General features: G+C 33.3%; 1 protein-coding gene across 2 annotated transcripts in view; it reads left to right on the top strand.

Annotated features, from left to right (window-relative positions):
- Positions 1–21,618, top strand: part of PIK3C2G (phosphatidylinositol-4-phosphate 3-kinase catalytic subunit type 2 gamma) — a 276,739-nt gene that overhangs the window by 124,548 nt on the left and 130,573 nt on the right. The window lies entirely within an intron of this gene.

The raw sequence follows: 21,618 nt of genomic DNA on the forward strand, positions 1-21,618 counted from the left end.
GTTTTTGTCTGTTTCATGTCTAGTTTATTTGGTGGAGGTTTTATGAAGTCTCTTTAAAAAAATTATTTTTTAAAACAGAGTACAGTTTTTAAATTAATTTTTGAATATCATTTAAGTGTTATTATGCCTATTAAATACACATGAAAAAAGACTATGATACCAAGTTCCACCACGAATCCATGCAAAAGCCAGGAACAGAGCTACACCTTAAATTTATTCCGAGTTTAAATGATTTTCCCTCCATTTCTTTTTATTTTGTTTTTAAAAAAGTGAAGAGTTATAAAAATGAACATTTTGTGTATGTGTACTGACCTCTAATGTTGAACTTGGACCATATCTGGCCTTTGGGAACTGAACTTCCTAATCCACTCTTCTAGCAATTTTTCATTATAATAGCCACGTGCAATTATATCACCGTTTCCTTAGATAGAAATCTGGTTTTCCTATAATAATATCAGTCCCCTCTGTCATAGTTTATGCTAGAGATTTGGGTTAAGGCCTTGAAAAATCAGCATTGTATTGCTTAATTTTCATTGTTTCTCCATGAGACCAACTTTGCTCTAGCCAACTAAAACTATGGTCAACAAAAACGCATTCTGTTAAGAAATCATCTTTGTCTTCTAATAATATTTGAATTTGGCTTCCAAAATGAATAGACTAACATATATTCATAGAGTTACAGGACTGGGGAGTCAAATGGAGCCTTCAAAATCATCTGCTATAACCCCTTTTCTCCCAGAAAGGGATTTCAACAAGTGATTCATCCAACGGCAACCATCTAGCTGGTTAAAGACTTGAGATTAAAATATTTTTTTCATGACATCTCATGCCTAATTCAGGTCTTTTTCCAATTCAATATCGACTTCTAAAAAAAATGCAACTTGAATTCATAAAATGTTTGTTTTTCTCTATCAATAATTAGATACTCTTTCAAGTACTGAAGTGGTGGCTTTTCCCTAACTTAAAAGCAAAACTAAAGGAAAAACAATATCCCAGATTGATACCTTTATATCTAATAGCTCAAAATTTTTGCCATTAAGTGTTGGTGTGACCCACAAATGCTGTCTTTTATAATATTAATAGGTATATGCAGTAAGTCCCTAAAATACTGTATATTTGAAGGGGTTTTGAAAGAAGCAATAGGTTTTTTCCAGAATCTTTCTTTCATTGATACTAATTCATACTTAAAACTAAATTTGCTCTGAGTTTTACTATTAGACCATTACTGATAAGAAAACAATTACTAAGTAATTTACTTAGTAGATTCAGTTTGTACTTATTTTTAATACACATTATATAAAACCAAGGGTGTCTCAGTTTTCTCAAAAACACTGTGCAACTAGCAATATGCTAATGAAATTCAAGTCAGCCCATTTCATCAAGTTAATGAGTTAGAAAATAAATTTCTATAGTCCAGACAAGAACTTGGCAATAATAAAACGCAAGCAAAATCAATCTTTACTCTCCTTCTAAGTAAAAATACTCAGTAAGCAACTGACCGTAGAAGCCTGAAGAGCAGGAGAAAGATCCAAACTAGTAACAGACAATTGGAACACACCAGCACATTGATGGTACTTGCCAGTCTACTGTCTCATGGCTCAGTCACACCCCCCCCACACACACACACACCCAGATTTGGAGTTCTCATCTGGATTCCCTGAAGCCAGATTATAAAAAGAGAGAGTCAGAACATCGTGTCAAAGGTATTTTTAGGTGCCAGGTCCAGAAGTAGCACACATGACTCTTTTTTTCCTTGTCTTTTCCACCCCCGATTTTATTTATAGATAATTGACATATTATCATTATATAAGTTTAATACATACAGCATGATGGTTTGAGTTAAATATATTATGAAATGATTACCACAATAGGTTCACCTAACATCTGCCATCTCATATAGTTACAATAAAAAGAAAAGAAAAAAAAATTCTCCTTTAATGAGATCTCAGGATTTGCTCTCTTAGCAACTTTTCTGTGTATCACACAGCAGTGTTAACTACAGTCATCAGATTGTACCTTAGGTTCCTAGTACTTAACTTATCTTTGACCACCTTCCTACCCACAACCCTCTACTTCTGCTAACTGCAAGTCTGATCTCTTTCTATAAATTTGTGTGTGTTTTTTTTGTTTTTGTTTTTTTGTTTCTAGATTCCATATATGTGAGGTCAGACAGTATCTGTTTTTCTCTGTCTAAATTATTTCACTTAGCATAATGCCTTCAAGGTCCATCCCTGTTGTCAATAAAAGTAAGATTTCCTCATTTTTATGGCTGAATAATATTCCATCATACACACACACACACACACACACACACACACACACACACTATAACTTCTTTATTCTTTGACCATCAATGGACACTTAGGGTGTTTCCATGTCTTGGTTATTGCAAATAATGTTGTTATGAACATGGGGGTGCAGATATCTTTTTGAGTTAAGTTTTTTCATTCCCTTTGAATATATTTCCCAAAGTGGAATTACTAGATCATACGGTAGTTCTATTTTTAATTTTGGGGGATTCTCCATACTGTTTTCCATAGTGGCTTACTAATTTACAATTCCACCAACAAACAGTGCACAATGGTTCCCTTTTCTCCATATCCAAACCAGCATTTGTTATCTTTTGTCTTTTTGATTTTAGCATCATCAACGGGCTTGAGGTCACACACCACTTTGCCAGTATTTCTTAAGTCAGAAGTCAGTAACGAGGCCCCATCTAACTTCAAGGGAGTGTAGGAAAGTAGACCAGGTTTATACCTAAATACAGAAGCAAAACACCAATGACTCAAGAAATTTGGCCATCAAGTGGAAGAGGAAGAGAGCATGGAAGGAAAACCAGCACTCACCTTTACATATATTCATTGGTTTTCTTCTTAAAACCTAAAATTGGTCTCAACAGCCAAAAATACTATTGCCTAACCACTTAATTAAAAATCATCACTTTGACAGACATCTTTTAAAAATGTCTTCTGTCCAATAATTCTATAAATATTTCCAAGAGTTTCAACCTATAGGTATATGTTATAACCATTTTACCTGCAGGGTTGATTATTAAGATATCTATGTAGCTATTGTAGGTAACTGGTATCACAGCTCAAAAGTCCAAAATTGAATTACGCATTCCTCTACTCTTTTAATCTTTGACCCCACCATTCCCAGCCCTTTTTTATATGCAGTGTCCCAGTTTACAGCCACTACCAAGACACCCAGAAAATCTGAGAGGCATTATTCTTACCCAATAACTTTCCTGATTCAATAAGCCCTTAAGACCTGACTATTGTTTCTCATAAATACGTCTTGAATTTGTTTCTTTTCCTATTTCCATGTCTAGCACCTTAGCTTAAGCCTTCAGTATTACCTAGACTATTGCAACAACCTCCTAATTGTTTTCCTTCCCTTTTATTCCTACCTGTCTCCAGCCCATACATCTTCCATACTGTTGTCAGAATAATTTTTATTTAATACAACTGGATCTCTAACTCATAAAGTAGGCTCTAGTTCCTGGGTAACCCACAGCCAGTTAGCACAATTCCATAATTTCAGTCAGCACTTTCCTGATAACAGGATTTAGAATTAACAGATTATGAGATAAAAATCTATTCTTCCTTAATATGACCTTGCAATAGATTTTCATGATCTCATCTCTACCTACCACCCACCCCTATTTTGTATGGATTCCTAGATGAAACATAGCCTTTCCTATTCTCAAGAGTTAACTCAAATTTTCAGAGGTCTTTCATGCCCTGATGACTTTGAACATGGCATTTTCCTCTGCTTGAAATGCAGATGTCCCATTGTTTACAGAGTTCTTTAGGACTCAGCTCAAATTTTATCTTCTTGGAAGATGTCTCTGACTTCTGCCCTGCACACACTGCCAATATAGTTCTTAGCATTTGCATATCTTTGGTTACTTCCCCATTTCCCTTTTCTCTAAAATATTTTGGGCTACAAATGACGGAAAATCCTGATTCAACTGGCTTAAATGATATGAAAAATTAATTATCTCATATAACAAGAAATTTAGTAGCAAAGTAGTTCAAGTTTATTATTGCAGGAGCTCACTGATTTTATCATAACCCAGTTTCTTTGTATCTTTCTACTCTGTCTCCTCAGTGTGTTGACTTTGTCCAGTTCACATCATGTCTACAAGAATACTGCCACAGTTGGTATCATATCCATACATGACATCATGCAACAAAATAAAAGGGGATCATCCTTTCCCAGTAAGAAAAATGTCCTTATAAACCCCATATCAGAATTTACTTCATATATATCATTTGCCAGAATGGGGTCACATGTCATCCTGAACCAATCACCTGATCAAACGGCAATCGGGTGAATTGACTTACCCAATTGATTTAGAATATTCAGAATTTATCCCTAAATGGGTCATCTTCCCTGAATGTTTTGATATCTGAACAAAGTCATATTCTTTATTCAGGTGTGAAACAAAGAATAGATGTGATATAGGTAAAACCCTATGGTCCCTTTCTTGACTGTGAAGTTCTATCTTAACCATTTATCCTTAACAGAGAACATTGTACATAGTACATATGATTGATACTCAACAAATACTTGTTGAATGAATTAAAAAGCAATCATACCACATGTATTTGTACTGCCTACAGGTTAACTTGTCTTGACTACCGTACTGAAAACAGCAGGCAACCAGAACAAATCCCATTATACTAAATGCATATAGTTGGTCATTGGTATTATGATAATCAGTTTTGCTCTTTTTTAAAAATAGACTCCCCTAGCTCTCTGGAATTAGGGGAGCTGAGTTCAGTGACTTACAGAGCACTACGATGCTCCAGAATAAAAGTTTTTAAAGAGGAATCAGGTGTTAACACTGAATCCACATTGTGAGGGGCTTTATACTGACTTAACTAGGCTGTTTCTTAAAACCCTGATTGAAAATGAAAGGCTATTTTATGGGGAGACCTTGCCAAGTCGCCACTTACTCTCTCTTAAAACATAAGTTTCTATTTTGAGACTATGAACATTGGGGAATTACTGAACAGTCTCTGAATTTTGCTGAATCTTATGTTCTCCAGTTTTGCTTTTTTTTTTTTTTTCTGGACTGTGAGGATTCATAGTTTTTTTGTTTTGTTTTGTATTAGTCAGTGACTAAGCCTTTATTTTCAGGCCTTGTTTCACTTTTTTATCTTTTCTCATCAAAAGATTGCTCTTTGAAAAGGTTGAAAGCAAAATTTTGTTGCTGTCCTCCTAATCAATTTTCTATTTCATTTGGATACAGTTATTGTAGTTACAAGGAAAAGACAGTGACTTTATTTTTCCTTGTCTAAAAAAACCTCATCTCTGTTGCTTTTATTGCAACAAAATCAAGACTTGGATATTTCAATCAAATCCTTGTCATGTTTAATAACTTAGAATTCTTGTACTTGTTTTGGCATGTATGATTCATTTTTTACCAATAATGTGTGAACAGCTTGCACAAGTAGTGCTTATCTTCAGAGTTTACAGTCTGTCTGATATACCAACCACTCTTGATAGAATGTCAAATAATTTGGTGTATCTTGCTTGAGACTCTGATTTAAAGAATTCTAATCATCTAATTCTCCATTTTCAATACTTTTTCTTCTCATGATAGTGTTGCCTTGTGGTAGACATATAGTTAATGCTAGGTACTGTGCTAGTCAGTTTTTCATATTATTTCACTAATTCACAATAACTCTATTATCCTCATTTTTTTTTCAGATGAAGGAATTAGTACTTAGAAAGACTAAGTACACAAATCTGCTAAGTAGAAGAGCCAAAATTTGCTGCTATACCCTATCCACTGTGACCTTTCAAACCATTTAAATATTATGAAAGATATAATAATAACAATATAAGGCAGGATAATGTAATACTAAGGGAACAGGGTTTGGAGGAAAACAAACTTGAGTAGAAATTCCAACTCAGGTCTCTACTAGCTGTATGGTCTTGGAAAAATTACTTAATGTACTTGATCATTTTCATAATCTATGAAAGATATATAATTATGCCTAACAGAATTATTGCTAAAATAAATTGAAATCATGTATAATAAGATCTTTAATATATACAGAGGGTGCGAAAGAAATGTATACACATTTTAAGAAAGCAAAAAACTGTATTAAAATTGTAATACTCAGTATATACCAATAACAAAAGATGAATACAAGCCATGTGTACACATTTTTTTGGTAGCCCCAGTATTTGGCACAACCAAATGATATATATTTTTTGAATCATTTAAAAGCATAAGAAGTAGCCCTCAAATTCCAGTTCCTAAGGTTATATCACAAATTAATAATTACATAGAATTCAGTTCTTGGATTCTTGACATTTAACTCCTTACTCCTATAATTGTTCTTTCTTTATTTTATTCCAATTCAAATTTATAATTTAAGTTTAACAATGGAATATGAAGTGGACGGAAGTGGGAACAGAAAAATCACTTTATGAACTAGTTCAGCTTCTTGTTGAGAAAAGTATGTTGAAACATTCTAAGTGTCAGAAAAAGTTGGGAATATGTGTATCATTTAGTTTCAGAGAAATTTAATAGGCAAAGGAATCCAGCAACATTCACAGATTGCCTGTTGGTACATGTTTTTACATTTCAACTGCCAACATCTATCTACTGACAACACTCGTCTGTCTGCTAGCACAATTGAGAAGAAAAAAAAAAAATATGAGTAAAAATTTTCATCATTTCTTTGGTTATTTTAAAGGGTTGTGATTGTGAACTGCAAATGCAAAACTGTAGTCACTCAAGAAGTTGAGAACTTAAAAAGCAAAGAACTTAAAGAATTCTTTATAACATCAAGAGAACAGATCACTAAAGTGTTGCTAAACCTACCACACCAGGAAAGCACTGTAGACTATCTGAGAAAACATAGGGAATCACTGAAACATTTCATGAAATGGGGAAGAAAATATGGTTGGTAGCTATCTTGGATTTTTCCAATATTTAGCCAAATTTTTAAACCTTGAATGATTTATTCATTTGGTGTAAAATGTTTATTAAAAGCCTTATTATTGAGCATGTGACTACAGTTCAATAATTTGTTCTTGAGGTATAATAACACCATTTATCTAGGCTTTACTTTCAGGGTCATAGTCGGCAATTTCTTCCAATCTGACAATTGATTAATGACCAGTGAAGACTGGCTATTTATCCAACATCTTTAGCAATGACTGTCCTGAAGAAATCATTAGTTATTTCTGTGCATACATTAAAATTAGGTCCAATTGGTGCTCCAGCCTCTGGATGACACTGTAGTCACTATTTTTGGTGTTTTATATTGAAGTAAATGGTGATCCCAGCTATGAAACATCACACTTCTTTTGATCCTGGGCAACTTACTTAAACTTTCTGAGCCTCCATTTCCTCATCTGTAAAACAGAATAAGTACTTACCAAAAATACCCAACACCTACAGTTACTCAATAAATACATGTTGAATAAATCAATAAATGAAAGAATTGAGATTTTTGGAGAGTGAAATGACATAAAATTATGCAATATACCTTGTACAGTTTTTAGACTTAACAAATATTTCTTCTGCTTTCTATTTTCCTTTCTTCTTTTTTTTATTTTTTTAATTAAATGATGATACTTCATTTGTTGGAGAATAGCTTAGAAATATTTTAATTAGCTCTTCCCACGCAAAGTATATTATCACATAAGTGGTCATAAATCTGTAACTCTGTGATTCCATTCATGCACATTTCATCTGAGGGTAAATGGGAAGTAAGTGGGAAAACTTTTGGGACACGACTCCTAGTGTCTCTCACCATCCATGTCTTCTCACCAGTCTAGATGTTTTCATTTCTAAATGCATGATTCAGCTAAACACCTGAGCTTCAAGAACCCTTGACATTCTTTTTCATCAATGAATTTTAGCTCCTTCACACTTCAGCAGCTCCTTTCCATGACTACATGTTAAATCTTGTCATCACTAGGAATGGATCCTCATCTGAAGCTTTAAACACAGAAATCTAATGTCTTAACCCTTTCACATTTTGACTTTATTAACTCACACTAAACCTGGAGTTCAGTGCCAACAGAAACTTCTCTCCTGTCCTCTGCCGGTTCTTCAGGCTCATCTAATCACTCATCATTTGACTTACTTTCCTAGCCACTCATTTGTGTATCTGTCCTCCATTACCCTGTGTATCTGCCAAGTCACTTATAAAATGTTGCATGCATCAGTACCCTCCTCTCCATCTCCACCTAAACCCTATGTCAGGACATCATTAGTTCCTCACTAGTAATGCTGTTGTTTATTATTTCATCTACAGCATGATTCTGCAATGTCAATAAGATAAAGACCAAATTCATTAATCTTATACTATATGTAACAGCCCACAGTATACATTTTATTTTATTATAAATAGCAGTAAAATGTGTTTCTCCAAAGCAACCAGTTTGTTTTTAACATATGAAAACGTGGGTACTCTTAACTCATAGGGTAATAGTTCATAATTAGGATCTACTTACTGTACCTGGATGTAGACTCTGGTTCTACTATTCACTAGGTGTCTGACTTTCAGCAAGGTACTTAACTTTTGTGAGGCATTAACTTTTTCAGGCATTAAAAGTGAAAAAAACAATATTTACTTTCAGAAGGCTGTTGTGAGAATTAATGTAATATGATCAGATTTGGGACCATAGAGTTGGACAACCATGTGAAACAGAAAATCCAATCAGACATCGGGCTCATATCTACAAAATCTGTGGTTTTATTCCATAGGAAGAATTCACTCATTAAACAAATATGTATTAAATACTTTCCATGAGTTAGGTCACGTTGTAGTCTTCAAGGATGTAGCAATGGATAAAAACAGACAAAAATTCCTGCCCTTCCTTATGTAGCATTTAAAAGAAATAAGACGTATAATATATACTTATAGGATGTTGATAAGAGACAGGAGAAAATTTAAAAAGTTAAGGAGATATAAGTAGTATGAGGGTCAGGAAGTTGCAATTTTAAGATAAGGAAGGAATGAAATGCCTTATTTAAAGGTAATATTTGGGAAAAGAACTCAATGATGTGAAAAAAAAATGGATTCTGTAGGTATCTAAAGGAAGAAGATGCTAGGAAGAGGGAAAAACATGCAAAGGCATTAAAATGCGGGTTTGGGTGTTAGTGAGGAAACAATGTAGCCAGTATGGCTGGATTAGCCTGCCCAAAGGGAAGAGTAATAGGAAACGAGGTCAGAGGGGAAAAGGGTGAAGGTGGGGACCAGTTATATAAAAATTTATATGCCATTATGAGAATATTGGCTTTAATCTAAATGAGATAGGAAGTTGTTAGAGGGTTCTAAGAAGATGAAAGACATGATTTTGCTTATATTTTCATAGAATCACTCTGACTGTTGTACTGCAAATCAATCAAATAAGATTAATAGTAGGAAAAAGAAAACCAGTTTGGAGGCTAATGCATTAATTGAGATAAGAGATTGTAGTGGCTTAGTAATAAAATGAGTAAAAGGAGTGAGAACAGTTGGATTCTCAATTTATATTTGAAAATAAAGCCAACAGAATTTTATGACGGGTTAGATGAGAGGCATAAAAGAAACAAACGAAGATACCAAGATTGTTGCCTGAACAACTGACAGAATAGAGTTTCAGAAGAGTATGTTCCTAGGGGTGGGAAAAAAATATCAAGATTAATTTGGACCTATAAAATATGAAACAACTACCGTGTTTCCCCGAAAATAAGACCTAACCATAAAATAGGCCTTAGCATGATTTTTCAGGATGACATCCCCTGAACATAAGCCCTAATGTGTCTTTTGGAGCAAAACTTAATATAAGACCAGGTCTTATTTTCAGGGAAAAAAACGGTACTAAACATCTTTATCTGAACTACAGACAAAAAAGAGAAAATGATCAACAAACACAAAGATGAGGCCTAAACCATACGAATAGATAATGTCATAGGAGAATAAGAACAGACAGAAAGGCAAAGTTCAAATATTTAACAATCAAGCCAACATTTAAAACTCAAAGAGATAAGGCAGAAACAGAAGACTGAAAAGGAAGCAGAAATGTAAAAGATAAATCAAGTGAGAAAGGAATCCTGCAAGATGAAAAAAGTGATATCAATTTCATCAAGTACTGCTAAGTCAAGTAACACTGAGATCTGAGTTAACACTATGGAAGTCATTGAAAAAGCAATTTTCAGTGGAGTGGATATGAAAGCTTGATAGGAACAGATTCAAGAGGTAATGAAAAAAGAGATATCAAAAACAGTGATTTTAGGAGTTTTGCTGGGAAGGGAAAGAGCAAAATGCTATCATGAGAGGAATTTTGTTCATTTGTTATTAGGATGGAAGAAATAACAGCTTTTTAATATACTGATGGATAAAATCAAATAAAGAGGGTAACACTGATGAGACAGGAGAAAGTAGAAAATTTTCTGCTGCAAAGTCATTGAGTAACAATATGGATTAGGATATACGGCACAAGATTAGTACACAGAGCCCATACATAGTAACAGGAAAAAAAGAAGAGTAGATGGAAACAGATGAGTAAATGTAATGGTAGTTGCTTGCAGAGTGAAGGGCACATGATCATCTTTTGAAAGGGGCAGAAGTGTTGGATATTTGAGCATGATGGGCTTATTTGAAATGACTGCTTATAAATTTAAAATAGGGAGAGCCAGCATGCTTCTCTGTTTTTCTCCTTACTCAAGAAATAGTAGAGTTTGATTTAACCACAAATGTTGTTAACCATAGCATATCATGAAGCAAGAGAGGCAAGGGAATTAAAGGTATGTGAAAGGGATAAACAGTAATGCTAAACCATGAAATTTAACCGTATAAAGAGGGAAGTGAGAACATGAGCTGGATTAAGGAGATTAAAAGGAACTGATGAGTTAGAGGAGCCTGTGTGGACAAAAGATTGTAGGTGTTGGGGTACTAGTGACAGTGGAAAAATACGAGGTGGTGGGTATGGACTGAGACACCTGAAGCTGAAACTAAGGAGAGTTTATAAACAGTGATAATAATAAGGTCAAGTATATGGCATGGGACTTACTGATATTAAAAATAAAATAATTAAAGAAAAAGATTAAGAAACTGAGTCCATAATATGAAACATTTGAGTAAACAGCACACCGTATTTATAATATCATGTACTAAATAGATGAGAAAAAAATGTATCTATCAAGACACTGAACTATTTAAAAAGAAAACTGAATATAACAAATTTATAAAAGTTCAAAATATTTAAGAGCATTAAGTTTCTGAGAAGACGTTAATCAAAGACATTCCCTACTCTGAAAGCAATTGTTAAAATTTGCTACATTTAAAAACAATGTAAGACATGTAAATTGGACTTAAAAGCTTAAGAAAAGTTAGGTTTTTGAGTTAAGAAGTTAATGAAATAAAGATTAATTTTTAAAGCTAAACTGATTTTTGAAAAGTATTTTCAAGACTCAAGATGTTTGAAGATACCAGAAGACTGGTACTGTTCAGAACAGTGCTTGACACATAGTAAATATTCATTAAATGTCATTACTTCCTTCTCCTTTTGGTTGCTTAAACAAGTTAGGTCAAAATTTAGCTGACCCCTAACATGACCTCATATCAGGAATTCTGAATACTAACCTGACTACCTTTTCCACCTTTTCTATCTATACATTCCCTTTGCATCATTCTCCATATTTAATGTAAATTTTATCTTCCTACATTATATACAAAAATAACAAATACATAAATAGAAAACCATATAAGCCCTTTTCATTTGATCCCTCACTTGCCCTTTCAGCCTCATTTTGCACTGTTTGCTCAATGCCCTCATGTTCGGACAGTACCAATATACCTGCTCCTGTCTGGAGATACTGTGACTTCATATCGCCCTGCTGCCTGAAGATATTAAAATGCTCTTCTTTCCTTTTGCCCAGAAAAACCCCTCGGCATCACTCAGTACCCAGTTTAAGTACCTTCTCTAAATCTTCTCCGCTCTTTGCTAGAGCCTTTCTCTAGATTCCCAAAGGACTTTTGTTTATCCTACTTATCAGATTGTCTGGAATTAATTGTTTAAAGTTTGCACTCCTGAGCTTCTTGAAGACAAGAGTTATGCCTTAACCTCCGTCAAACCTCCCACAAATACCAGTTCAATATGACCAGTTCAATTATTTTAGTCAGGAGCTAGTAAATACAGAATATAATCAATGCCTTTAACACTTCATTTCTGTTATTACTTAGCACTAACTGCTATGTATTCTCTGTGAGTTTGAGAATCCCTAGCTAAAACCATAAATTACATGTCTCAGTTTGTCCTGGCCTGTCTGTGTTTTGTTCTCAAAAGTCTCATATCCCAGGAAACCCCTCAGTTCTGGGCAAATTGGAACTATTGTTCACCCAAAACCACAGTATTAACTCATTTAATCCATACAACAGCCCCACCATTAGGCACTACTGTTATCCCCTTATACAGATAGGAAAATTGAGATATTAAGTAATATGTTCAAGTTCACAAAACTATTAGTGGGGGAATGAGATTCGAATAGGCAGTTTGACTCCAGAGCTCCCACTCTTAATAATTACACTGTGTTGCCTCTCCCAGTCACAGAAGTATCATCAGCATTAACAACAACACTAACAATACCAATAACCTCACCACCACTTACCATGTGTCTAGTATGTAGTAAGTGGTTAACATACCTGCAGGTAAGTTTGCCAGGTAAAAGTCAAGATGTACAGTTAAATTTGAAGTCCAAATAAATAATGAATAATTTTTATTCAACCTACATATAAGTGTAACCTATGCAGTATTTATGACATAGTTGTGCTAAAAAAACTTTGTTATTTATCTGAGATTCATGTTTAATTGGGAGTCCTGTACATTCATTTGCTAAATCTGATAACTTGTTCAAGGGTAAAAAGTGTGGTGTGGTGATGAATGTGTACCTGATACATTTATTTCAGTTAATATGTGAACATTCACACTTCCAATTACATTACTGTTTCTTTGTTGAACCTGTGACTTATACCGTGTTTCCCCAAAAATAAGACCTAGCCGGACAATCAGCTCTAATGCGTCTTTTGGAGCAAAAATTAACATAAGACCCAGTATTATATTATATTATATTATATTATATTATATTATATTAACCGGGTCTTATATTAATTTTTGCTCCAAAAGACGCATTAGAGCTAATTGTTCAGCTAGGTATTATTTTCAGAAAAGCATGGTATATTAAATAACTACCCATAGCTAAGGCTAGAATTCAAAAATTTAATTTTCCCAGAATCCTTAGTTGGCTTATTCATTCATTCAATTAATCATCTGAAAAAATACTGTGTTTGGGCCTATCCATTTTCTGTATGCAACAAACTCAAAAATCACTTACAGTAATATGAAAAGTCCAAGATTTTCCAATGATACATCAAAGGACAAACCAATAATGTATGAGAACAGTGTGCTAAAGATATAAAGTACATGCTAGAGACACAAGTGCCAAGTGCAGCAGCACAGATTGTTCTATTTAAACCCCTGATTTAACTGTTCTTTAAGCTGTGTTATTTTAATCCCTACTTTTATCTATGCATTTTATTATTCAAATGAAGCTATAAAAATGTAAAACTTTAAATAAACAAATTTTAATTCAGTAGTGTGACTGAACACCAGTTTCTATTAATGAATAATAAAAAAAAAGACCAAGTATCAGCAGCGTTTAAGATCTGTACTCTATTAGTTTAGAGACATCAGATTATAATTTAATGTATGATATACTTTGGCATAATAACATATTTAAATGAAAGCTATACTGAAATGAATGGTAACCGTTGCTTTGTTTTAATTGAAAATATGGTCCCCCAAACTATGAGAAACAACTGTATTTATCTCACTCAGAGACATTTAATGATACTCACTGTAAAATATGCAGTGGATCAATTTTAAAAGTATCGGAAGCAATATTGTCTGTCCTAGAAAAGTTTACATGCTTTCTTAAAAGAATAGGAAAAATATAAACAAGAGATTAAACCTGGACTAATGAAAACAATTATAAAGTAATATTACAAAAACTGTAAGATAATTACAATAATCCTCAAGGGAATAGAAAATAAATATATCCAGGGTTATTGAAATTAGTTGAAGTGGATTTTTGGAAAAGAGGTTTTAACACTTTGCTTTGAGGACGTGATGGATAAGGGATGCTGAGTAGATTCCAAGAAACGTGTACAAAGACACAGAGACAGAAATGAGAATGTGATGGCTAGATTAAGTTTCTGAAACTGGGCTCAATGTAGGAGAAAAGATAGAAAGAGTACCGAGTTATAGCATTATAATTCTTCAGATATTACCAACCACATTCACAACCGATTAAACTATCTCGGAGTACTTCTTTCAAAATGATAAGAAAAGTCTACATCTTTTTGTGTTCCCATTTTCAAATAGACATGAGTTAAAACCAAGTATTTCAGGCTGTAAATTCCTCTGTGTGGTCAATATCTTAACTGATTTTTCTGGATTGACTACCTGAAACCTCAACTGATCTTGCAAATTAAGAACTATAATTAGTTTCAGAAATCAATAGGGTAACTACTCTGCATGTCCTGCTATGTGTTTGTGTTTGTGAGTGTATGTGTATACGAGGTCAGACAACTAAGTTCGCGAACTCGTTGCAATAATGTTTTAATCTTTTTTGATATCAGCGGGATTATTCATTATGAAGTTGTACCAACTGGACAAGCAGTTAACTAAGTTCACTATTTGGAAGTTCTAAAAAGGCTACGTGAAAAAGTTAGACGACCAGAATTTTTCACCAACAATTCATGGCTCTTGCATCACAACAATGCACCAGCTCACATGGCACTGTCTGTGAGGGAGTTTTTAGCCAGTAAACAAATAACTGTTGGAACACCGTCCCTACTCACCTGATCTGGCCCCCAGTGACTTTTTTCTTTATCCGAAGATAAAGGAAATATTGAAAGGAAGAAATTTTGATGACATTCAGGACATTAAGGGTAATATGATGACAGCTCTGATGGCCATTCCAGAGAAAGAGTTCTAAAATTGCTTTGAAGGGTGGACTAGGCGCTGGTATCGGTGCATAGCTTCCCAAGGGGAGCACTTCGAAGGTGACCATAGTGATATTCAGCAAGGAGGTATGTAGCACTTTTTCTAGGATGAGTTCACTAACTTAATTGCCATACCTCATCTATGTATGTAAGTGTCTGTTTATATACATATAATTTTTTCATAAATAATGAAAGGAAATATACACACACATATTTAATATTTTTACATTGTTCAATGTTATGTAAATATATTTTACTTTACTTCACATGCTGTTATGGTTTGGGAAAGCATTTCTGTTCATGGCATAGCATATAGGAAATGAAAAACCATTTCTTGTGTTGTTTCCTTGTTTAAAAGAACTTCTATTCTAAAGAATATGTTTACAGTTTTGTTTCTGTAATCATTGGAAAATTCTTCTATATGTAGCAGTAGAAATGCTATTGTCCAAAGTTGAAATTTTGGTTAAAAAACAAAGAACAAAGCAAAGCAGAGGCAGAATGAACAGAGAATCATTTCATGTCAAAAATAATATGATTATAATACAAAAATGGTGAATACTAAAGCCTATTTCTGATCCCTTACCACTCAATAATTCTAATAATTGTACGTTATCTCTAAGCATTTAGATACAAGAAAGATCCAAGAATTACCTTAAAATAAGATGGTAAAGTTTGTATGGAAAACATTTTAGAGTGTAACGACCTTCTCATCATTCAATAGCTATTAGGTTGGTGCAAAAGTAACTGCGGTGTTTGCTAGTATATTCAATTGAAAAAAACGCAGTTATTTTTGCACCAACTTAATATTTATTTACAAGTTGCCACTTCAGCATGCCCAATTCATGAAGCATTATATAACTATGCAAATATTCACTCTAGGCCTGATTTCTATTCATAATTCTCACACATATTAAATGTATTTCATTGAATAAAAAACTAATATCAGCTTTCTTCTTATCCATCAGAGTACTAAATTGCTATTCTTTTACAAAACTAATACATAAATGAATCAGTGAATATAAATGTTTCCATTTCAGTACAATTTATACACTTATTCTCCAAATACACTATGAACCGTCTTTCTTCAATAACGCTATGTTTGACCTTCAATCGCCCTTCCTGGAATGACCTCTTGAATTATAATCTTTACCTCCTGAGTCATAATCTTCACCAGTCCCACTACTACACATTTCCCCAAAATAAGACCTAGCCGGACAATCAGCTCTAATGCATCTTTTGGAGCAAAAATTAATATGACCCAGTGTTATATTATATTATATTATCTAAGACCCAGTCTTATATTATAGTAAGTTAAAACCAGATCTTGTATTAATTTGTACTCCAAAAGACGCATTAGAGCTGATTGTCCGGCTAGGTCTTATTTTCAGGGAAACATGGTAGTATGAAGTCTTACTTGAAAGACTTCAATTTCATGAATTTCCAATTCTGCCAAAATACTGCATCACATTTTGTCTTTATCAATCATTTGGTGTTTCTATCTTAGTCTTGTATGTAGACCTGCATCTTACAAATTCTCACACTTAGACATATGTAGCAAATGCTCATCAGTATTTTTTATGAGCTGAGGCTCTAAAATCAGGCAGACCAAAAATTTGGTAGTGGTTCTGATAGTTCCTAGCTGCATAATTTAAATTCTCCTGACTTCAGTTTCTACATTATAGAGTGGGAAACATTCAAATTGCAGATGGAAATTAAATTGTTATGACCTTTACGGAGGTTTATCAATATATTTTACATTTTTTAATGCACTTACTTTTTAACAAATTTTGCTTTTATGTATTTACTACTACTAGTAGGACATGTGAAAATTATGTATGAATTATAATATTTACTGTAGCTTTGGTTCCAAAAAAAATTGTAAACATGCTCATCAGTAGAAAACTAGTTAAGGAGGTTTTGTTATATATACCCTTACAAATAAAATCCTATTTACTTTAGAAAGCACTGTATGTGCTGATTTAGAACTATCTCAAGATGTGTTAGGGTATTCAAAAAGCAACATACAACCTGTGTGTATAATATGCTACTATGCTTGTAAAAAAATTAAGAAATATATATTTATTTACCCTTAATTACAAATGAATGGAAAAATCTCTGTAAGAACACAAAAGAAACTAGTAACAATGGTTTTGTGTAAGGAGAGAAAATGGACATGTGGAAAGGAGACTGTGACACTTAATTTTCATATACTCCCATTTATATCTATTGGATTTTATGACACAGATGCATTACCTATTCAAAAGAGTAAAAGAAGTCAATAATTATTTTTTTTAAAAACTTATAATTAGTCATGCTTTAGGGCAGTAGCGACAGACTGCATAATCTTCTTGTAATTTTTTATAAACACAAAATTTGATACTGACAATCTGCCAATTAATTATTATACAGAAGGGAATAAAATTGAATATGAACTTGCCAGATGTCTTTTTTGCCTCTCCAGACCTTCTCTCCACCCCTCATTCACCCTGCTCCCTGCCCCAGGAGGCTGACCTGCATGGACAGCATCCAGTCTCTTTCTTGTGGAATCCAGTCAGACACAGCCAGTGGGTGTCCAGCCGACACAGGGAAAGAAAAAAGTGAAGTTAGGTGCATATTCTCTGCCTCCATCTCTCTGAGGCTGTCCTTCAGTTGGCTGTGTCTTCTCAGCTTGTTTCACAGCCACTGACTCTCCCCGTAGATCCCATATCAGTTTGCACACCTCAGGCCTCAGAGTGTTAACATTTCCACTGTTACTAGCCCCAACGTACTGCCTATTCGTTGTGGTTTCCCTCCACCCTACCCACACCTTTTTTGATAGTTTCATTACACCTTCCTCAAATTATTTGAATGGGCATCATTTCCTGTTTGAACCCTGACTGTTACAGTGAAGAAAGTAGGTTGTGTTGCTGCTGGTAGTGGTTGCTTTGCTACAATTAACATAGGAATGAGGAAAAGTAAATATTTAATCACTGACATAAACCATATATGAGAACATCATAGTGGGAGAATTTTATGTTAATTTCACTATATATATATATATTAAAATAGAGTCTTATTTAAAACAAATTATACTCTAGTCTATTGGATTGCAAAAGCCTGGTTTCCTTTCTTTTTCGCTTTTTTTTTCATTACTAGATGTTTTTACTATTTAATGGCACACCTATTACAGAATAGAGAGCAGAAAAAGTGTTCAGTGAAATTCCTTTGTTTAGAAGAGATGAAAAATATATTGATATCGCCTTGTAGGTAAAGATCTTAAACTTCTTCAGCTTCTTCCCACTGCTCTGTGGTGCTTCAACTTGGTTTACTAATTAAATGCAGACATTGAACTATATATTACAATAGCTACTGCATTAATAGAAAGGTACTTATTGGTACCCTCATTTAACTTATGTGTCAGGTGCTTATTTTTCACTTATTACCAGATGACATTATGAAAGTAGAGTGAATTCCACAACAGATAGCAATTGACAGTGCCTGGTTAAGTAAAGTTACATTATTTTGAATGGCAGAATCATTACAATAGCCTTTAATAATGTAGGAAGTACCCATGAAGAATTATTTCCAAACAGATGTTCAGTGCTTATCTTGTGACAGACACTTTAAAAAGTTGTCAAACATAAAATGAGTTGTGCATATTCATTTGCAAAATACAAATTCTAAATTTGTAGCCTTTCCTATAATCTCAAGTAGTATGCTACTATGCAGATACTATATTAAAACACACATACATACCTCATTTATGTGCCCCTTCAAGGTAAAGGTAAATTTTAAAAGCTATGGAAAGAAAAACAAATTTTTTTTTCAAATGTGCTACATAAGGAATATTTTGAAAATATTATATTTGTTTGGATATATTTTCATAACTAAGTGAAATTATTACCAAAAATTATATAAAAGTATAAGCTTCAAAATCTCTCATATTTGTGTACTTTTAAAACTTGAAGATAGAATTTTCTAACCTGTTATAAAATTTTCCAAATAAAGGATTTAAAACTATAAAACTTCAACAACTTCTATTAATTTATAAGAACAACAGTAAGTACCAGGTAATATTAAAACTTTGTAACAAATTTAAAAAAATATTTTCTTAGCTATTGGATAGTACCATTAGAAATTACTATTATTTTAAAAAATATATCAATGATATTAGTGAAGACTATGGTATATTTCTCCCACTTGCACCTCTGCATCTTTCCAGCAGTGAAGCCAAAGAAACCAAATATTGAAACCAGATCTCAGTACCATAAAATGGTAAACTAAGATCTTAAAATATAATACTGAATATTCAGTAATATATTTCTCACTGAGTTGTATTCACAATAATGTTTAGAGAGAGCAAACAATGTATATTGATTAATACATACAATATTAAATATTTAAAAATACTATTTCCTCTATCTCATTTTTAAATTTCTTATAATTTGTGAATATCTTATAATCGTATGGAAGAATATGCATATAACTCTTGAAAATATATCTGAGAGTTGCTCCACAATTTTTTCCTGTGAGAAGTGATGAAAAAGTGGTGACCTGTGAATTTAATGACTGACTTGTAGGTCCTGAGTTGTTGGGGTTAGGCCCCAGGTTCAATATAATCGCTCAAGGAAACACTCTTATCTTGAGGTTAATGGCAATATTAAAACATGGGAAAGTGCCCTTAGGAATTTTCTTACAGCTGTTGATTCTGAAAAGTAATTGTGAAGCTACAAAGAGACCCTCTGTCAGCATTGTTTTATTCTTTTTAATTTAAAAAGAAAAGAAGTGATTTTCTATTGAAATAACTTGTGCAAGTGAACACAGCTTAATTAGCTTTTAAATGTAAATTTTAATTAGTGTTCTGACCCAGTGCCTAATTTGAATGTTGTCAGTTATCTGTGGTCTTGAGTATTCCAGGCCAAGGTTTACTGCTGTTTGTTAAGAAGAGCCAGGAATTGGCTTACTCTATCCCACTGCTTAGCATCTTCTTAATGTAAAGCTCCTTGTGGCTTTAAGTGCTATAAAGATCACTATTATTATGCTACATCAAATGTTATATTCAAGCTCTCTAAACCTAAAGCCAGAAAGGGAGGGTTTCTTTTCTTGTAAGGAATTTTTCTGCAATGATACATTTATTCAGGCAGCATGACATAGTGGTTAAGAACAGTCTCCTGGGATTAAGGTAAATGCGAATTTAAATCTGCCACTGGTAGTTGTGTGATTGTGAAAATGTTTCTAACCCTCTCTGAGACTCAGTTACTTAATACACAAAACAAGATAATTAAAATATTGCCTCATAAGATATTATTATGGATTAATTGATATCACGCATATAAAGCACTTAGCTCAATACCCAGAATTACTAAATACATAATAATTTATAACTCAACATATCTTAATCTTAGCTATGATTTTTGTTGTTATTATATCAAAATTAGAAAATACAGACCAGCAAAAATACCTTTTGAAAATGTCACTAATCCCAGCATTCAAAGCTAACTCCTGCTGGAGGAGGCAGTAATTGCCCAGTGTTTATGCACACACATTCCGCACATTGATTACCAGGGTAGAATCCCAGATCCCCCTCTCACTATTCACATCACTTTGAATAAACTAAACTTTCTGGCCTTGATTTCTCAGCTATAAAATAGAGACTAATAATAGTTTTTAGTCTATAGGTTTGATGTAAAGATCAAATGAGTTAATATATGTAGAATGCTCAGAACAGATACTGCAATTCAGTTGTGATTGTTAACCATTAGAATACCTCATTGGTCAATGGTTTTCTAAACTGCGTGTTTATGTGTATGTATGTACATAATCTGTGTATTTTATACACACCGGGGGTGCCAAAAAATGTATACACATTTTAAGAGATGTTATCTTAAAGCATGTATACATTTTTTGGCACCCTCTGTATATGCACACACACACAAACACACACACATATATGTACATATATGTATATACACATATACATATATAATGCAAAATGGTATTATATTACAGTATTATGTTGTACATAACTTTATCTAAAAAATACAACTTAACCTTGAGCATCTTTCCAAAACGGAAGTACATTTTCATATCATTTTTGTAACTGACCAGTACTCTACTGGTAATTTCATTATTTTTTTATATCACAATTTATGATATAATTAGCTAACCTCTTACTATTGGAAATTCAGATTGTTTCCAATATTTTCCTATTATATTCACATTGAGATGAACTTCCTTGTGGTTAAATGCTTGCATGTGTCTTTAGTTATCTCTTTGGACTATTTCTAAGAGTGGAATTGCTAGAATAGACAATGTAAATTGTTTATACTTCTTTTGATCTACATTGCCAAAATGACATCTGTTAAGGTTATAGGGATTTATACTTTCACTAGCAGTACATTAAGAGTGGCTGTTTCCAGTACCCTTACCCACACTTACACTCTCACTGAGTTTGATAATAATGTCTAATTGTTGGGTTAACTGAATTACAAATGAGGTTGGATATAGTATTCTGTTAAATTTTCTTTAGTATTTCTTAATTTTTGAACGGTGTATTAATTTAGGAGGGTTATAATACAGCTTCCATTACAAAGAATTCCATTTCTCAGGAAGG

Source organism: Rhinolophus sinicus, chromosome 1 (genome assembly GCF_057876585.1).
Source record: "Rhinolophus sinicus isolate RSI-liver-muscle chromosome 1, RSI-T2T, whole genome shotgun sequence".
NCBI lineage: Eukaryota > Metazoa > Chordata > Mammalia > Chiroptera > Rhinolophidae > Rhinolophus > Rhinolophus sinicus.